Source organism: Eurypyga helias, unplaced genomic scaffold, assembly GCF_000690775.1.
Source record: "Eurypyga helias isolate BGI_N326 unplaced genomic scaffold, ASM69077v1 scaffold11272, whole genome shotgun sequence".
NCBI classification, from domain to species: domain Eukaryota; kingdom Metazoa; phylum Chordata; class Aves; order Eurypygiformes; family Eurypygidae; genus Eurypyga; species Eurypyga helias.
The window spans coordinates 94,700-115,268 of NW_010237875.1; positions in this window are offsets into that span (position 1 = coordinate 94,700).

The following is a 20,569-nucleotide window of genomic DNA, read 5'->3' on the forward strand; positions in this document are numbered from 1 at the left end:
GATACCACTTCTAACTGGACAGACTATTATAAAAAAATACTTGCTACAGGAATACGGCAGGCTATTATTTCTATGAGGTATCATTATTATGGAGATCTGAAAATGAAAGGTGTAGTTCTGTTTAGCATTGTTTCCTGAAAAGAACTTCTAACCATGGTGAAATGAGAGCGCTCAGTTGTGTGCTATGTGGGTGAGAAAACCTAGGCGGGTTTTTATTTAGCCTTTAGTCTTTTTAATGTGTGCATTGGTTTTCATTTCAGTGGTTGTTTACAAAAACAGACCTTTTTGGAATAAGAATGGAAACAAAATGAATAATACAGTGGTTTCCATTAAAAAAAAAAAAATCAAGCGTTGTCATTACATAAGAGAGAGGGAGAAACTCAGCTCTCACCAGCTGAGTTCATAATAGAAATTGAGAAGCACTGAAGTAATGTTCTTAAAGGGCTGTTTTCATTTTGATAAGGCTGTCTTTTTCTTGCATTTTAACAGTTCTTGAGCAGCCATCACCTATCTTGAATGTGACCTGACATGGCAGAACACGTTATAATCTTTTATTAACGTAGGGGGTATGATGATAAATTATGCCAGCTATGTATTCATTCACAAATTGTGGGCAGCAGAATGGAGTGCCCATATCAGTCTAATTCAATGACTTGGATGGGAAATAATTTTTTCCTTCTTCCTTTAACTTCTTTGCCCGATTATGAACTTAATCTTAGAAAGGCAGAATGCTGTTTTCCAAACTGAGATTTGGACAGTATTTGGACAAGACCTGTTTTCTTTTTAAGCAAAAAACCCAAAACTTGAACTATCTAATAGACCCAAGTGATGAGGTTGGGGGAGGGGGGTGTGGCTGCCTTAAATCCTTTTGTGTCATAGTGCTAGTACCTCAGCGTCACCTAGTATTAGGGGGGAATTGCTGGTCACATGGTGATGCGGGAAGGAGAACATGTTGTGTTGGGTGATTGGCAGTCCATCCGTGAAGGTGTCTGGTAATGAGCTGACATCAAGCAAGCTGCCGCCAGATGGTCCAACTATGGACCAAAGGATGCTCTTGGGTTTCACTCCATCTTCCATTTTCGTTTTTGGTTTGCTGCTTGTGGATTTCATGGCTGATGATGTCTGCTTAAGAGGCAGTCTCACTCATTTCATCCAAACTATGCACATGAATATAGTAAACAAACATTGGCCCGTTTTGGTTCTTCTTCTTTTGCCATGTATAAATGCCCTTGAGCCAGAGAATTTCCACATCTAAAAAATGTCCAGATGAGCATTTGGTTGTTTTTCCTTTTTCAGAGCTTTGAAATGGGGAGGAAAAAGCACAAACCAATGAAGTCCTAAGTGTGGTTATCACCTGGATTGCATTGTGTGATCAGCTCTGGAATACTAAATATTTCTAAGAGAAATGTATAGGCTTTGTATAGAAACTCAATGATAAAAAATGCGATGTCTAGTAACTTCACAGCCCCCAATTTTGCATTGATGGCAGATAACAAATAGCGGAAGAATGATTCTTGGCTTTGTTACCACTGTGTAATGCAGAGCCCATGCACATATTTAATACATTTTTAAATAAAAGAGGCAGTTTGACAAATGGGTGGCCCTGTATTGCAATCACACACAGAATGGACAGCTGTACTGTCATTTCCCCATCAGTAACACAGGGTTTACATTCATATCAGACACTAATGCAAATGTCTTTACGTTTTCCGTTTGCTTAGGTATAAAATGATTTGGGTAATGGATTCTTTATTGCACTATGCCTTGTGGCTGTGCAACTGATTTAATCTGGTACCTTACCTACCATTTTCTATGGTAGGTAAGAAGATTGTATAGTGTAGAAAGCTGTAATTTAATAAAAATCTTGAGACCTTGAAAAGGTGTTTTGCCTTCCAGGGATTTCCAACTCAGTTTAAATATTTGCATGGCTTTGCAGCTAAGTGTTGACAGGGATGTGTAGCTTCTCATCCACTGGGGTATTACACCTGAGGAGGAAAGGAATAAAAGCTATGTAAAACATTTTTTAAAATTATTTTTGAAAGATTTCTAATTCTCTTAAGGTAGCATCCAAATGTTCATGCTTTCATTCCCCCTTAGAGGCGACCAGCCATTACATGTTTCTTGCTGGATCTCATACTTCATTTATGGATATTCGCAAGTTATCTAATAATCAGCAAAATGGAGATGAATTGCCTGTAGACCTTAACAGCCTTTGTGTAGAACTTGAATAGACTGTAAAGTTCAAGGAAGTGTTAGCCCTAAGCATCCCAAAAAATGTACTGTATTGTTGCAGGCTGGCAAGTACTTAACGGTCTGTATTGTGATGTTAGGCTTCTCTTGCTTCTCTTAGCATTAAAGAACCATCAATGGGTTGCAGTTCCTTTTGGTACCATAACTTATTGCTACAAAAAGAAAACTGGTAAGCGTAACTGAACGATGTTGCATGTGGAGATGAACTTACCCTTCTATATTAACCTTTCTCTGCAGGTGTATTTTCATACTAGGTATAGGAGGGAAGGATTTTCTAAATGACCCAAGTGACTTAAGATCACAGATTTCATTCCGTATCAATTTGTAAGTCTGACTTTAAAAAAAACAGCCAAACAAACAAAAAACCAAACTAACAACAAACACACAAAACCCCCCAAATTCCAAGTGCAATTCCATAAAACTCATGTGAGTTGGTTCCATAAGTGCTTAGTCTTTTAAGGGCAGTATGGGGAGTTGTCATTTTCCTCAAATCCCAAGTTCTTTGGTTGTACACCAGCTGGTTGGCAGGTGAAACTTCTGTGTTTCTGACTTGTGGCAGCCTGAATTCCCGGAGCTGCTAAGCTTGCAGCTCCTTGGTGCTTCAGTTCTTGCACTCTTCAGCTATAGAATAGTCTAGCAGCACTGACATACTCAAAACGAAATCCTGAAATTCCTGTTTGGTAGGAAACACAGATAATTTAAATTTTTATTCCTTTAGGGAGCAAATGTTCCCTAGCTATGTTCCAAAGTTTGGGATTGTCTGTGGAGTAGAAACATGAGAATTCCTGGCCAGCTGCATTCTGAAATCTCTTAGATGACTTTTGGAAATCTCACGCTGAGTCTTTCACTGCATTCAGAAAGACTCACAAGCAGAGAGCAGTTAATGCCAAGTTTTCTGTGGCAAAGAAGAGAATAATGTATTGATGAGTTACATTTGAACTTTTGCTTCATTTTACCATTTGTGATCATTATTATTGCCTACACTAGAATAATTCTCAGAGTTTGGCCTACGGCTACAACTATTCCGTTCCATCTGTTGCAGAGATGCAAATTTAAACAGGCAGGAAAAATACCATCCCAACTCAATCCATGTATTACTACATCACGGCAAAATTTGCCACTTTTCAGTATAAGAAAATATAGTTTGGAAAAAAGGTTTTCTATATCTGCTCATCTCAAGTGATTTCATGGCTCCTTCTCATGATACATCCATTCAGTGCTTCGGAAGAAACAACAGAGTGGCAGGTGGAGTAGTGCAGAAAAGGCTCTTGTGCCTGCTGATGCATGAGCTGATTTTACTAATACAGTGGTACAAATGATAGAAACTGCCTAAGGCCCTTTCTGTTCTTCGGTAGCATTGGTGGGACCTTGCAGCAGCAGAGAAAAAGGAAGAAAATGATAGGTAGATAAGGTAGTAGCTGCTGTTTACTAAGTCAAATAGTTGAAGACAGAAAGTGCCTTCTGTTCTGTGTTTCTGGTTTGGTAACTGCAGCACTTCAGGGGTTGTGGCCGTCTGACCAAAACGTTAGCGGCCATTTGGAGGATGTTTTAGATCATACCCCTTCAATGTTAGTGGAAAAGCTGAAGGGACAAGATCCACATCCTTTCACTTCTATGTGCCCTTCCTTCTTTTGCTATTCTTACTAATAATTTCTCCAACTTCCCTTGTCCTCCACTCCTAACTCCCTGCAGCCTGTCACACCTCCGTTGTTCCTTCTGTGCCTTTCTGCTAAGGATATTGTATTCTCTTCCTATGGCTGTTGAAGTGATGCGCCTCAAATCTTCTTTACCATGTTGTTCTGCCTGTTGGAAAGCAAAGCGTTGACTGTGGATATAATGCAGTTTTGTTTGAAGTGGTAATTAAATAAGCAGCAGTATATTGGGAGGCAGAGTTGCCAAGTGCCTAAGAAGGGAGTGGAAATTTTAATCTTTTCATGTTTTTCTGTCACCATTGGCTTAGGAAAGTAAAAGGCATGGGATATCTACCGTGGGGAAAGAAATTCTAAACCAAGTGGTGGTTTTAATCTAAGCCCATTACAACAAAAACACAAGCCCCAAAAGCCATGCTGACTTCAGTTACCAGTGAAGCTCACATTTGATTATTTCTGTTTTCCAGTTTCTTTGACAGCTTAGCATCAGTCCTGCCTCCACCTCATGCAATTTTAAGATCCTGTTCAATAAGTAGAACAAGAATAAACATGGCTGTGTATTCCAGTTATCCTGGGTGGAGAAGGGGGAGGGGAGGAAGAGGGCAGAAAAAAACATGGAAAGGCACAACAGCATGCTCAGTGGTGTGTTTTAACAAGACACATCACTTTTCTTTAAATTTGGAGTCTTGCCCTAACTGTGGAATTCTTTACACTCAGGTCTGTTCTGGGTAGCCCTGGGTCCTTTCCTTTCCTTTTCTTTTTCTCTTCCCAGCCTACATTCCCTTCTCTCTACAAGCACTGCTGACTCTGCTTCCTCCTGCTTCTCCCTTGCCTACGCTCTCAGAGTATCGTTGGCTCCACGCCTTACTCAGCCAGGATAGTGTCATGAATACTGCACACTGTTCAAATGTGCATGTCTGATGCGCAAAGTTCTGAAGTAAAGGCTTCTGTAGATAGAAACTGTGGGGGGAATATCACAAACCAGAGTCAGGAAAATTGCTCTGTTTTCTAAAGAGAGAAAACACACCGAAAATAGTAATTTGTAAATGACACATATGCCTAGTGAGTGAATCACACGCACTGTTTTAAAAACTAGGGTTTATCATAAAAATCGCATAAAATAGGGACCTCAGGATTATCTGTTTAACCCTCATCTCCAGGGCAGTGCAGCTGTACCTCAAACATTGCTACCAATGTTTATCCAACCTTTTCAAAGAGATGTCCGTTATGGAAATGAAGCAGTATCCCAGAGCAGCATATTTAATTCACTGGTGGTTTCTTCTACCCCTGAACATGGAGACATTTTACCACTTCCTCTGTGCAACAACATGCCATAGACATGTTATGTACATGTTAGCGGACTTCTCTGTTTCTCTCTGCCTCGGGTGGAGCACCTCTCGTTCTCTCAGTATTTACTCAAAGAGCCTTCTATCCAGCCATTGCTCATCCTTGTCTTCTTGCCTTTAAGGTCTAAGTGGTGGTGTACAGTCAGTGGATTTTTTGAAATGTGGAGTCCTAAACTGAACTAACTACTTTGGAGGAGGCTTTGTTAGCTCTTAGCGCTCTAATGTTTGGCGGGTTTATTTTCTTCTCCCAGCAGTGTGACAGCGTTGATTGATGTTTGATTTCTGAGCCATTTTAACCCCCCAGGTCCTCTGCTGACTCCTAGCCAGTCATTTTGCATCCAGTATTTGTGCAGTTGATTGTTGTGACCTTCAGCTTGCTGACAAGATCTGAAGTATAACACTTAGCACTTGTCTTTACTGAGGCACATCCCATTTATTTCAGACCACTCTTCCATTTTCTTAGGATTGCTTGGGATTCTAATACTGTTCTCCAGCAGTTTTTGCCCTTTGCAACTTTACGTGGTCTGCAAACGCAGCATGTGCATTACATCATCCAAGGCATTGATGGAATGACTGTACGCTATGAGTCTCGGTAGACAACACGCTAGTGATACCCATCCTTCAAATAGTTTTTCAACTAGGAATGTGCCTGTTTTATGTTACTCATAAAGTTAACCAGGGAAGAGTTGCACGAGGTAGGTTAGGGCATCATCGGTAGGTTTTCTAGTAATGTCGCAGGAGTTTGGGTTGATGCCGTTGGTGTTGACTGCTACTGATCACCTTGTTGTCTCCTCCATGTATGCAGACTGTATCTTTATTATTCTCTCACCTTGTCAGCAATTACAGGTAGGTGCACTGCAATCTGATTCTCTCTATTGTCCTTTTCCTCCTCTGTGTATCTGCCTCTTTCCAGACTACAAGTGTCTGTTTGTCTTCCACAAGTTCTTTGAAGGCTTTTCTTGAAAAGTTCTATTGCCTGCCAGGTTGTTGTCATTCCTTATATCAGGCTGACACTTTTTACTTAAGCTTCCTTGTAATTACCTGCTTGTAGGTGTCAGACAGTGTGCAAGAAAATGTCAACCTTTCTATTAATATACCCTTTTTAATTACTATTACTGCCCCCCTCTTATTTGGCAAAGCTATTGTTTGATAGCTTTTTGAGATGAAGGCTGTTGTTCTTTTCAGCTGTTTGTGATGTGCCTTCTCTATTTTATTCTGGGCTCTTGGGGCCAGGTTCTGACCTAACCCCAGTGCCTCAGCATCTTTGGCTGTCAGGAGATGTGATCTTCAGTCAGAATAAGCCAAGAGCATTTAAACTGTCTCAAGGTAAATCATCCTAACTGTGCCCTAGGCCACATTTAGGAGGTGAAGCCATCCCTGCTTTTTGCCCTTTAAGGCAAGCTCAGCAGATATCTGGCTCATCTGGGAAATGAGCTCACTGAGTTTACATGAAATACTTCGTTGACTTTTCTCTCCTTTGAATGTAGTACTTCTTTAAAGTGCCTTTACAAAGTTCTCTTTCTTCCCTTTTACCACACATTACGAGGTGAAAACCTTGCCCCACTGAAATCAGTAGGAGCTTTAGTTAGGCCAGAAATTTCACCCTTGAATTTAAAGTATGGTTATATTGTGCCAGCATTAAGTAATTCGTTTTGCTACGCTCACTTTTCCTCTCTAACCACTCTTCAGTCAAAACTAAATAGAGAACAAGGAGAGCAGTGCATATAGTCTTGATTTTTGTACAGACAAAAGCAACGTTGTAAGAAATTTTCTGTGTTAGAACAAGGCTGAGTTCTCTGTGATCTGTTTCATTACATGTTAAATAAATTTGGATAAAGAATGGATTTGTCTCGGTGAACAATTCAAGGAAATCTGAGTCAAACCTGTGACCCTGACATTGACGTTATCTTACCATGTTTTCACTTTTCCATCTGTAAGATGAGGATAATGATACTGGTATTTCTTTAAAGCCCTTGGAGATCTTTGGCAGAGAACTTTTGGCTATATTCTGCTTTACTTCCAGAAACCTTTTCAGGCTTCCATTACAAAAATAAATGTGTTCAGCTTTTGGTACTGGCACTCTGAGACTTCAGTGTCACTAGACCTGTGAGATCTCTGCCAAAAATGCGTCATGAGAGATGGGCTTTTCCTTTTGCAGCCCTCGGTCTTCCCGCTGAGCTAGAGAAGGTTGGTATTTTTTGCCTCACAGCAGAAACATCCAGCAGTATTGATGCTTCCAGGGGAATGAGCGCAGCAGTTGTCTTACCCTTAGAAAGTGAAGCTTGTGTAGGACTCTCCTAAGGAAGCGGTTGTTTTGGAGTCCCAGTAGAGAGCTAAGTGCCTTTTAGAATACATTTAAATTAATAAAGGGATTAAAGGATGTTGGTGCTTACAACAGCAGAGAGCTGTTCTTAATGACATAGGATAGTGGTTCAGAAGGGAACAGGTCTGACTACACCATTACATAAGAAATCAAGAAGAAAAGAAACCAGGTTTGCTTGAAGATCAAAAATTCCTTGTTTGTAGAAGAGGTAGATAAAGAAACTGAGAAATCCTATTATGCTGTGCCAGTTTCTGGACTATCAGAGTGAAGATTTTCTAATTATCGGTTGGCTTTTGTTTGATTGGAATTTTTAACAACTGAGGGTTTTAAATGAGGAAAGTAGCTGTTACATAATATTTAGCACTGAAACATCCCAAGGTTTTTGCGCAACTCCCTTGGCATGGAGTCAAGCAGGGATAAAGTACTTATGTTTCTGTGTTTCTTAAAATGACTTTTTTCAACAGGCTGAATGGTTCTGGGTTCTCAGGGGAACAGTCTAGGCCAGACTGGCATCGCAGGCTGCCATCCCAATGGAAATGGGAATCAGCAGACAACTTCCATTAGAGGCCACCGTTGAGATTACAGCAGCGTGTCGGAAGTACGGTTTGCGTTCCAAAGAGTAATTGCACATCACTAGAACATGTCCCACTTTGCTGCATGGTAGAAATAGTCGATATTGGCTTGGCGGGGGAAGGAAAGAGAATCGCATACTGCAAGTGGGAAAAGCTTTAGACGCGTATTTCTATCTCATGGCATATTCTTTAGGAGACACTTCCTTGCGGAGGATTTAAAAGCATCTCTGCTTCTATTCTCAATGATTTACAGCCTTATATATTTTCCAGATTTTGAATCTAAATTGCTCTTCTGATATTTTTTCTGATGCACTTTTAAAGCCAAGGTTTTTCAAACTTCAGCTGTTTACTTTGGGAAACCATTCCACTGCCTATTAAATTTTACTGTGAAGCTTCTTTATCCCAGTGGTCTGATTTTTCTTAATTTCCCCTGTTATTCTCAGTTCTTTCTCTTTATTTTAACCCACAAAATTCCTAGCTTCACATCTTCCAATATTTGTAGATTTTTATGTAAGCTGTGTTTATATCCTCTTCCTTTTAGGTCTCCTGAGGTCTTCGGATGTTGGCCCTGTGAATCCTTGTATTGTTTTCCCACATTAAGATGATTGGCACCAAGTACATAGTCCTGTAATGATCCTTTCCTTATACGCATGTGCCCATCTTCCGCTTATGCCTCTGCCTGTGCAGCCTAATCTCTCATTTGGTAATTAGTTGCCAAAGCAGCTGGCAAATTTGTGTTTCACAAATACCTTGCACAAGCCATTTCTCAAAGTTTTTTGCCCCGCTCTGGTGCCCAAATGCAAGTTAGTGAATTTAAGCACTTCAGACACATCAGGACAGAGAAATGGTTGAAACATTTATTGGGTAGTGGACAGCTTTTAGGTTAACGGTTGTGCACTCAAAGGTGATTGCAAGGAAGGGAAAGTGGGAAGAGAAGAGTATCTGGGCAATCTCTGCACCTGAGGAAAACCTATGGTAGCCTATGACTGCTGTAACGAGCCCTGGGGCCACTGGCAGTTGGCATCTTTCACCTCCTCTGCCTTGTGCTGGAAGGCTGGACCACCACAAAGTGGCTCCAAAGTGGGTGGTACAGTGCAAAGGCTGATTGAAAACTGCAGCTGCATTTTGCTCCCTGTCTTTGCCAAAGTATTCTGTGGTGAGAGTTAATGATCGACATCGCTGCCTCCCGGAGCACTCCTTCTGAGGAGGGCACAGGGCTCAGCTCAAGGGCGCGCACCTCACTCAGCCCTTTGTACCTGTGCCAGCACTGCTAGCTTTAGTGCAGCTTATGCTCACTTTGCTCTTTTTGTACAAGGGTGAATGATCCTGCAGAATATGAGCTGATGGAGAAATACATCTGTTTTCTGCATTTCTATCTTGATATATTTGCTTACGTTTTTCAAGATGTATCTTCTTTTAAATCTAGTTGAGATTGCTTCTCCCTAAGTCCTGGTGCGGTGTTTGTCATTCCTCTTAAGCATTCAGGGCATTTTCCCAGTCTACATTGCCTTCGCCTGTTCCTCACTGCATTTTCCAGTGAGATCATTAGTAAGGTATACAAAGGGGGCTTTCAGGAAAGATGGAGAGACTTTCTATTAAGGCCAGTAGCGACAGGACACGGGGCAGCAGTTTTAAACTGAAAGAGGGCAGGTTTAGATTGAACATAAGAAAGCATTTTTTACGATGAGGGTGGTGAGACACTGGAACAGGTTGCCCAGAGAAGCCATGGATTGGACCTTCATTGGAAATGTTCAAGGTCAAGCTGGACAGGGTGTCGAGCAACCTGGTCTAGTGGAAGGTGTCCCTGCTCATGGTGGGGGGGTTGATGACCTTTAAAGGTCTCTTCCAACCCAAACAGTTCTATGAGTCAGTCCTGACGATAATTTGGGCAATTTGACAGGTATTTGGGTGTTGGAATTGATGTCAGTTCTTTTTTCACTAGTGTAAAGTTTAATGTCTTGCTCAAGTCATCTGAATTCAGTTCTTCCTTCCTTTTTCTTGGCCCAGCAAGACCTGGGCTGAAACTGTTTGCGGGTAAAATGCTTGATTCAGTCATACAGGTTCTCGCTGCCTCTTTTGGCAGCCTAGGAGGACACTTAGGGGAAAGTGCTTATTGCACCTTGGACTTCTGATTCAGAGGAATGCCTTGTGCTGTGTTTGTTTACCTAGAAGACGGCAGCATTTCATTTTCCAACCTTTAGAGAGAGTGTGTTCTGCAAACCAAACTTCTTTCTACCTTGCCGCATTACTCTCCTTGATGGCATATTGATTCACTTTGCTCAGCCAAGTTGGGCCAGACCCAGTTTTCTGCCCGATTATGTGTCTCAGCATCTTGCAATTTCACATCTTAAGTGGGACTCAGACTTGTTCCTCCATGCTGGGATCAAGCCCTGTAACTGCAGGTTCTTCCTGTGCGTTTCTTTTGGGCTGCTGATGAGCAAACATGGTACAGGTGTACCTGGAGACAAAAGCAGCAGGTTCCACCCCAGACGTTGAACACCTCAGCAACGTGTGTGATTTCAGCTCCTACAGCAGCCTCCTGCTTTCCCATGTGGCACTGTGCAAGTGAAACAGGACTGGGCGCAGAGATGAGTTTGAAAGTTTGCTTGTATAGGTGCATGAGTCCCCTTTTCTGCAGAGGCGTGGTTGAGGACGGCGCAGGCTGAGGTATCATGAGCACAGAAGGTCTCTCCAGCCATTACATTCCATTCGGAAGATTTCCTTCTTTATCTGAGAGGAGCATGTAGCTTGGTGTTCAGAGTTCGTGCTATTGTCTAGCCACAGATGTTTAACTTAGGGTAAAATTTCATATCACTTCTTTAAGAAAAGCAGTTCAGTCTGGTCCTGTGGTTGTGGTGATGCTGACTGAGATGGTTGAGCTGGTCAGAAGATGTGGTTTAAGCGCCTGAGCTGATCTGACAGCTCACTGCTGCCGAAGGGGTTTAAGCGTCTGAATGGGGTGTCAGGTAAGCATGAGAATAAGTGAGATGGGGGATGTGGGAAAAGAGAGTTGAGCTGAGTGCAGGACCCCCCTTTCCTCAACAGCTTTTGAGATACTGGCCTGACTCCGTGTCTCCTGAGGCTTTAGCAGCTCTCTGCCACTGGGAGAGGCAGATCTGCCTTGCTCCTGGCCACTTTCCTCCTGTGTGCTGGCAGCTAACTGCCCCTCTTGAACCAGCTCGGCTCACTAAACCTCCGGAACATGAACTATTTATAAAAATGTGAGTTGTCCAACTGTCTCAGCAGGTCAGCTCAGCACCAGAGCCAGTCCCAGAGGGCAGCAGGGTGTCTCTTCCTGGAGCAAGCCTCAGAGTGACCGCTATCCTGTGAAACAACCACCTGTCCTAGCTCCTTCCCCTGGACTGGGGTTTGGTGCTTTCAGACTAAACCTAAGAAGAAAAAATTCACTGGTTTAGCTGCCCCTTGATCTCTTCTAGTGTAGATGAAGCTCCAGTGGAGTACTACAAAAGCTGTTTTAACATTCGTGCTTCCTTTTTGACAGAATAGTTACTGTATTTTTAAGTAACCTCTTACAGCGCATATAGCTGTATAACTTACAAATTGCATGTTGCTAGCCCAGAACACTAAATTTTGTATTCGGGCACTGTGATAGTTTTTGTACTGCTTTGTTAGAGCACGAATTTTCATTCTGAGAAACAGTGATGTTTTCCCCGTTCCTGTTGCTTGAGGTTGGCGATACAGGACTGTCCTCAGCAGAAGACAACACGGTAGTTCATACCAGCACTTCAGCTTTAATGCAGTAATAATTAAAATAAAAAAGTTTGTATTTATTTACTGTCCAATTATCCAAATTTTTTTTTTAAATTGGTCTTCACTGGAAAATAAAATGAAGAGAAATGCAAAAAGAAAATTAAGTCATTAATGTACTCTTTGCTTCTAGCTTTCACTTCATTTGATTGTAAATTGTTTGCAGTAAAATTGCAAATTAGTAGCTTGGATAAAGCTCTCTAAATTCCTGCAACATCAGATTTAAATGAGGATGAATCGGGCCTCTAACCTTCATGGAGTATAACTGTAGCTGGATGCGTTCCTAGGGGCTAATTATCCATTCCTCCGTATCATTTGCTTGAACTCTCAATTGCTCTCTGTTTAGCGCACACTGGGCGGGTGCTGGAAAGCACCTGAGAAAATGGGAGATGGAAACTTAGGCAGGGGGATGCTCTCGCTACTGGACACAGATCTCGGAAGACGTGCCGCATCCCACAGCAGGCCTCTGAATGGGAGCGCCTCTCGGAAACTCACGTTCCTTCCTTAGAGTAGTGCAGACGAGGGTTACGCCGGAAGTCGGTTTTTCTACCTATCGTAAGAGGAGCAGGTTGAAATAGTCATCCCTCCTGGGAAGGGAAAATACCATGTGAACTTTGCAGTCAGTTGGCTCTCTACCCCTTCCCTAGGTACAGGGGAAGTGTCCTGAAACGTAGGCAATGTAAAGTTTGGTTTGGTGCGAGATACTACTTCAGTCACTTCATTTATTTTATGACTGAGGGAATTTCTTCCCGTTTATCACACAGTGAAAAGACCAGTTCTTCCATTCTCAGGCCTGTGCAGCAGCATCTTTTGTCTCACCTGTGTTGCTTTTACCAATATTCCGTGTTTTTAGCGAACAGCCATGGAGAGAGCGATCCGTTTATAGAGGGTCTGTTGGCTGTGCGGCGGCTGTGGCCAGCCCAGAGGGATGGTCGATGGCTGGAGATGGGTGTGGGTGTGCTCGTTCTGGCCGGCTCTATGTGCAGAGGGCGCTTCTGTGACGCAGAAAATTTAAGCTCCAGTTTGTGCGCATAAATAACTGGATCCAGGTATTAATTAGAGAGCATAATCTGTTTGGAGAGTCGAAGATTAAAGGAACTCTTGTCTTCCTGTCAGAACGATTTTGTCTGCATTGTGCTGTCTGATAAATCAGATTGCATAATGGGGAGGTATTGGGTGGATTTTCCAAGTGCAAATTAGATATGCTTATATTAGACCCAAGGGGTTTTTCCTTCTCCAGTGGGTTCCTTATGCTCATGCAAGAGCTTCTGCTCCCTTTACTGTCAGGTCTAACAGCCTTCGTATGCTATGTGGTGGATGCTGCACGGGATATTAGTCCGGTTGGCAGCCGGGAAAGCTTCTTTACCTCAGGCATTTGAGACACAATGCCAGTCACGTGTCCTGCTTTTTTGGACTTTGAACCTCTGTCTAATTCCAACCTATTTTCCCTGATCCAGTGATCGTTCAGCCTGGAAATGATAAGCAGCAACACTCATCTATTGTCAGCTTTGTTCAAGCTGTGGGGAAATACGGTAGTTGCTGTTCTGTTTGTAAAACAATAAGCAAGAGCAAAGGGCTTGAATAGCACGAGCAAAAATAAAAACAAAACGGTGAGGTGAATCCTTTTTATCCTTCTCACTGGGTAAATGCAGCCAAGGCGTCCGTGAGCACGGTACCCGCGGAGCTTGGGCTGTGTACGGGTGGGAACACGTTTGCACGGGGAGGAGGTCACCTGCAGCTGTCAGCAGTATCGTTAAGCTGCAGTGAAATGGGGAGATGAAAGATACGGGGAGTTGGGCTTCGGTTTTGTTGGTTTGGGTGGTGGTTGTGTGGGGTTTGTCGGTTCGTTTTCACTGCCTTTTGTTCTGCAAAGATGAGGATGTCTTGTCTGTGGCCTTGTTGCTCTGGACGCAGTTTGTGTCCTCCTTAATAGCTGCTTATCCTTTCGAATTAAGTTGTGTTGGTTTAACACTCTGCAGAAGCCCGGTCTCAGGGCATTGCTGGGTGTCCCTGGCTTTTGTCAATGGATGCGCTGTGTCACAGTTAGATTTCGCCAGGGCCACGTGCTCGGTGTGCAGTCGTGTCGTGCGCTGGTGCGGGAGCTTTAGCTGCTCACGCTGTCACCGCACATTAAGAGTTAGCGAGCAGCGCGTGCTGGATTGTTTCAGACGTGGTTTATGCATTATTCCTAACGCACCCTGACAGGGCGTGCTACCCCAGCTGCGCTGTGTCGGTAGTTCCGGAAGCAGTATCAGCCGCTGTTGTGAAGTTCGGAATACAGGTGCATTTACAGCCTCAAATTGTGATTTATACAGGGCTTTACGAAACAGGCGTCTGTCAGGATGATAGTTTCTGTCCAGTGGTGAATCTGTTTAGGGGGTTGTTGCCAAAAGTAAGTTCCAAATTCTGCGCAGGTTCAGAAAACCACCCATCACCCATGTTTTGTAGTGAGGCATATTTTCAAGCTTGCCTTTGCATACCAGATTTTCCAAGGAGCAAGAAAACTTAGCATTTCTAAAGAAAATGCTATCCTTTGGCAGAAAGCAGAGAGAACGCTTGAGGAGTACTGAATTAGGCAATGCCCGTCGCTCAGTTCTTTGTGAAATGGGTGGTAGGCCAGTCTGTGCTTAGAGGGCCAGCCTGATCCTACAGCTGTTGGGCCATATGAGTAATCTGTGGACGGTGGATCGACAAACGTGAGTTCACATTGAAGCAGACAAATAGATGATCATTTTTTTCCCGAGTGCTCTATATTTGCTTCTCATCTGTCTTACCTCCTGAATGTCTTGTATCTATCAAGGGGTGTGAAAAAAGACTCCAGCTCGCCAACTCGGATCTTGGGGTGAAGAGAATGTGGAAAATAGGGACATGAATGGTAAAACGAGAAAAGAAAACCATAGGGAACAGGACAAAGGAGGAAGTGGAACATAAGGAAGCTGCAGTGCGAGTGTCAAGGAAAAGAGAAAATGAGGGAAGCAAATAGAGGGAAGCAGAACGATTATGTAGTCGTCAAGTCTTTTTTAAAACATGTAAAACGAGCAGTGTTTCAAGATGTGAATGTGTATGTATGGAAACGAATACGGAGTTTGAGCCTGTTAAAGTGTAGGCTGTAATCCTGAACATTTCAACTCAAATTGGAGACCCGTGGGCTTAGTGGAGCCATATCCCATTTAATTACACTAACAGATGGCCACATTGGTGACACGTCACACAGAACATTCCTCCACCATCCTGCTCCTCTGCCCTGGGTTGTCCCTGCTCTGCCATATGGCCAGCAGCGATGAACGGTGGGGTCTCCAGAGCTGGCTCTGCTGGTGCCTGACTGCCAGTGAACAGGTGAATCCAGACAGATGAGTTGCCTGGGTTTGGAAGGTAAAAATGTGTGTGAGACTGAAGAGTGGACACAAGGAGTGGTGTGTTAGCTGTTTTGGACGGAATGGGGTGTTTGAAGCTGGCAGCAATCAGCAGAATGCTGAGGACAATATCCAGTGCATGCCGAAAGCATGTGCTAAACGGGCAACAGAAACGCCAACAGAAAAAAGCAAGAAACTTTTGTCCTTGGGGACAACAACATAACGTGTTTCTGTAAAACTTGTTTGTCTGGGGAAATGTGTAAGCTGCTTGATTGAAACATTCTCTCCTGTCAACTGAGGATTGACAGGAGGAACACCAAAGCAGACAAGTAGCAGCAAACTGTCTAAAGGCACGTTTTTGGAGCTCTGTCTGGTCTGCAGCTTTTGAGTTCTTCCTCTTCCAAACTGTAATGTGAAAATTTAAAATCAGCATGAAATATATCAGGAAACTTAAAAGCAAACGACAGTTTGGAAAGAGAGGGGAATGTAGCACGCAGATCTTCCGTATATCCGGTAAAGGAAGCATGTTTTGTATTGTTTGTGTATCTGCAAAGCTGCGGTATGATTAGAAATTCATTCCAAAATAAATTAAAACTCCAAATTAAAACTCCCACACAGAAGCAGTTGTACTGCTCAGTTTACCACACTGACACAGCCAGCTAATCTGAATCCCTCTATCCCTTAGAAATCGCCAATCCCCTCAAAGGTGTGAGCATCTTCCCACAGTGCCAGATTTGAATATTTAATCTAGAGAATGAACCTGACTTGAAATGTAACTCCTTTGGCAATGGAAACTGCCTTTGAAGTTTTTGGGTCTTCTACATTCCGTGTTGCCTGTTCTAAATTACAGGAACAAAGGAATCTCGGGTAGCGTGCTGTGAGCATCCGGTGGAACCTACATCTCAGACATCTGGCTGGCCGACGGGAGGAGCCAGCCAGGAGGAGGATATCCAGGGGTGTTTCCTTCATCTTCCCACCGAAGGACCCACTCCAGGTAAGAGAAGTTCACGCGAGTCAGAGCCAGCAGGGTTGGTCGTACCCTCAATTTGCAGGGCAGCCAGGCTGAAGGCTTCCCAGGGAAAGCTTACTCTGGGGCTTTGTTGATGAGGATGATGAAACATCCCCACAACCATTGTAGGACTTACAATTATGATCTCTTGGACAGAAAAATTCCCAAATTCATTGCGCCTGCCTTTCTCTGAATTTCATAGGTCATTTTGGATCCAGCTCCCATAGACCTTCCATGTTTTTACGCTGTCCGTAAAACATGACCTCTCCCAGCTTCCAGGCCAGAAGAATCATGATCCTGCTTAAACTCTGAAGCTTCTGAGGATGTGCCCGTTTTGCAGGTGGGAAGAAACCCTGGGCAGATGAGGTTTGTGGCATTAAAAGCCTAGTGTCTGAAAAAAAATAAGGAACTGAAATGAACTTGAAACTTACCTAATTGCACCAGGTCTGGAATTTCATTCTCAGTCTCGCCTCAGGGTGGAAATGGTTCTAGCAACGCCGCTGATAAATCTCTTGCCCTGGACTGAATGAAGCCTTCTCACCCTCCTGCGCTGCCTTGGAGCGCTCACGGTTAGACTGGAGGCAGTGCTGGGCCTGTGCAGAAGGTGGCAGAATGTACAGCAGCAGAGATGCAGCAGACAAAGAGCACAGCTTATCCTGCACCAAAACTGTCGCTACCGTGTAGGGCTGGACAAAATCAGCTCCTGAGCAGGTGCTGGGCAGTTGTAGCTGGATCTCAGCAAGGCAGAGGTGAGCACAAGGGAGAGCTGGAGCACGCGGGTGGCCAAGTCTCAGTTGTCCTGCTGGGTTCTCCTGAGTGGCAACCTCTGTGATTAACGATTCCTGCCACCTCTAGTTGGTGTGGAGATAGTGTCCCGGCTTCGTTACGGTTTTACAGGACACTGACGTCCCATCTGGGCTGCAGCAATGCCGTGTACGTGTGCATAAAGCTGTTGGTGCTTAGGCGGCTGCCGTCACAGCGAGTGCTGAGGCGTTTCCCCTCGGCAATGCCACCATCCCTTTTCTCAGAAGCTCCGCTGCAGCTGCTGGGCCGTTTGGCAACCTGAACTGGGAGCAAGAACCTCTACTGGCCGCCCACTCCTGGATGACACCAGCTTTGTCAGGCTGTTTATCTCGGAAGGGGTCTGGAACGCTTTTGTGCCAAAGCATCTGTTGAATTTATAAACCTGCACGGATGCTCGAAGAGGTGTTTGAAAAATCGTGTATGCCGTTTTCAGATGAAGTTTGAAGAAGCTGGTGTATATCATATAGATCATGTACTTCATGTACCGTCATAAATATCATACATCATCATAAAAGACTAAACATCACCGCACGGCATGTGCATCTTTGCACAGCGTCAGGGATCAAGGTTATAGATAAACTGGCAGGAGATGGAAAGAAAAGAATATTCCCATCTCTTATTAAAGGTCCAGTGGTCAGCATGTTTGGGTGTTACCCCTTAACAGTTGTTTGGTCAGATTGACTCAGGTAATTACTGGCAGGTGTTCCTTTTTTATTGCTATAATATGGTTCTCTTGCCTGTTTAATTACAGAACTTCATCATTTCCTTTTCTGGATGACTCAGGTGTCAACTTCCTGGTAAAAAATTTTGGCCAGACTGATAGTGATTTTTATTTCCACTGGATTCCAGAGGCCCATCAGAAGAACCTCTCCATGAGCATGCTGACAGAGAGCTGAAGGCATCTGACCTCCTTCCTCTAGCAAAAACTCTCTAGCAGGATCAGGTGGGTTCTGTTTTGCTGCTGCTGCTGTTTGGCTGGGAACCAACTGCCAATTTCGAATCGGGAGCCGGGGAACTGTGGGCGAGGGGAAGCTTAAGCCCACAGTAGCGATCGGTGTTGTGTGGTAGGATCAGAGCTGCACCTCCAATTTGCTGGTCCTGAGGACTTAATGTCTGCCTGAATGCACTTTGGAGGTGCTCGGGTTCAGTCCCACCTGCTCCACTCGAGGGCCTGGGGTGTGCTCCTGGAGAGCTGCTCCAGATGTAGCTACACCCCAAGGGATCCCCATCTGTGGGCTCCGAGCAGGCACTGTGCTCTGCTGGGAGAGCTGCTCATCTGAACTACGGATCAGGGTAGGCGCAGCTGTTAAGCGTCCGGTCTTACCTTCCCAGTGTGGGAACAGAGACTGCAGGAACAAGGCTCTAGGGGGACATGGCAGTGCTAGTTCTGGCTTACTGTTACCTAAAATCAAGGCCCGCTAACACCTATAAAAAAACATAATCTTGTAATGTTAACCTGGCTTCAGATAGAGGAGAAAATGAGGAAGCTTTTTCTGGGGCTAAAAGAAAAGAAAAAAGGGAATCGGCATTAAAACAAGAGGGTAAGATGCCAGAAGCACTGGTGCAGTTCTCTCTCTGGGACAGCTGCAGATAGTTTGACACAGCCTACGATGACTAAGCCACTAGTCATCTTCTCCACTGGGGTGGAGAAGGGCCTGTTTCGAAAGCCTAACACAGTTAGAAGTCTCGTACCAGTATTCTTAAATGCTTTTGTTTAATGACACCCCAATCCATCCACCTTAAAATCCAAATCTCATTACGCAGGTTGAAGAGGCTCCCCAAACCGTCTCCGTTCGGAGCACGTGCTGCCAAGCTGAAGACTTCGTACCGAGTGAAGGGTGTCGGGGCCAGCGTGCCCGCGTGCGGGGGCAGAGAAAAACCGCTTCGGCAGCGTGTTTACTGCAGTCCCGTTCCCGAAGTGCCGTCCCTCCGCTCAGGAAGCGGGAACGTGCTCATTTATTTATGCCGCTCAGATGTCTCGGAAGCAACGTCAACTCCTACACACCCAGACCTTCCACAAAATAGGTGTCTTCAGAGCCCTAACGCAATTTAAGTTGGTAAAGTGGTTTTGCTGAGGTAGGAAAGCCTTTCAAAAGAGTAATTTCTGAGTACAGCCTGTTGTACCTTGACTTTGCAGCCAGTAAGGTTGGTTGTTTTAACCTGAGCCTGAGAAGGCGGCGGGCAGTGTGGTTTGCTTGACAGGTTCAAGTTGTCCCGCGTTAACGCAAGACGATGGCGTCAGAATGACCCTGCCAACCGGAACACCTCTCGGTCCTGGCTGAGCATGCTTTGCTCCCAGCCATCCTGGCTGCTTAGCCGTGTGCTTCAACGCAGCTGGGACCAGTCTGGGTTGGTTCGTCTTCCCCTTCTCTCGTTTCACTCTCTGCCCCCATCGGTATTCCTGCCCTCTGGTGCCACGTTCCTGAGAAACCTCTCGTTCTCCCGCCCGGTCAGGCCAGCGCCTCCGCTCGCTGGAAGCATATCGTTGCCGTTTCTATGGACCACGGACAAAAAGGACGTGGTCTGGGAAGCTCTGTGCAGTGACCGTTCACGTGTGCTGCCCTTCTCCTCCATCCCCTCGCGCGGGCGGCTCAGCCCAGGCTGATGTACGCTCTGTCCCATGGGGCCCACTCCTGGCCTGCCCTCTCTGCAGAACACGGCAAAGTCCTGCCCATCCTTCCCTCTCATTTGCCAGTGCTTGCTGCTGGTTTTTTCCCTTAAGCACCAAGTCAGTGAAGAGATTTCTACAATTTCTGGCTGCTCAGCCATTCCGTATGGCTTTTTACTCTCTGGAGGCCAGATGGAAGTGTGACCCTTCAGGCCTGCTGCTTCTGCGTAACGCAGGCACGGGACAGAGGCTGGAATAGCACGGAGTCACAGGTGCCCCAGCGTGTAACACTTCTCTTTTCCCTCCACGCGTCTGCTAAGGGTTTGGTTTGCTTTGCTTTAGTGACCGCTGTCTGCAGGGAGAACTGCTGGGAAGAAGCAGCGCTGGGCCCTGACAGAGCAGCCTTGTGCAGGAGGAAACCGGGAGGTGGGAGAGGAGCCGGCGCCGGAGTGGAGCGCTCGAGGTGGCTGATGACTTACTTTGGTTTCAGGGCAGCGACAGAACTGCTCTTGGACTGGTCTGGAATGATGGGGGCTTTTGCCCTTCTTCTTCAGCTGTAGCTCTGGCTCCCTACAGTCCTAACTTGGATTTGATCCGCTGTCAGACTGCAACCAGTTGACTGAAACCCGTAAACGACAGACGGCGAGTTTTGGGGTAAGACGCTGTAACTGATGCCGTCGGGAGAGGTTTGAGGCGCTCGAGCAGCTTTTTATCGCTAACTCCCCCCCGGGACAAATCCTGACAGGTTCTCAGCGGCGGGAAGCGAGCGGCTTCCCTGCACATTTGCCACAGCTCCCATGAGAAATCTGGCGTGGGAGGGGTGGGAGAGGACGCCGGCACACCCGCCTGGGGAAGGGCCCCAGGAAGAGTCCAGCGGCGCGGTGCAA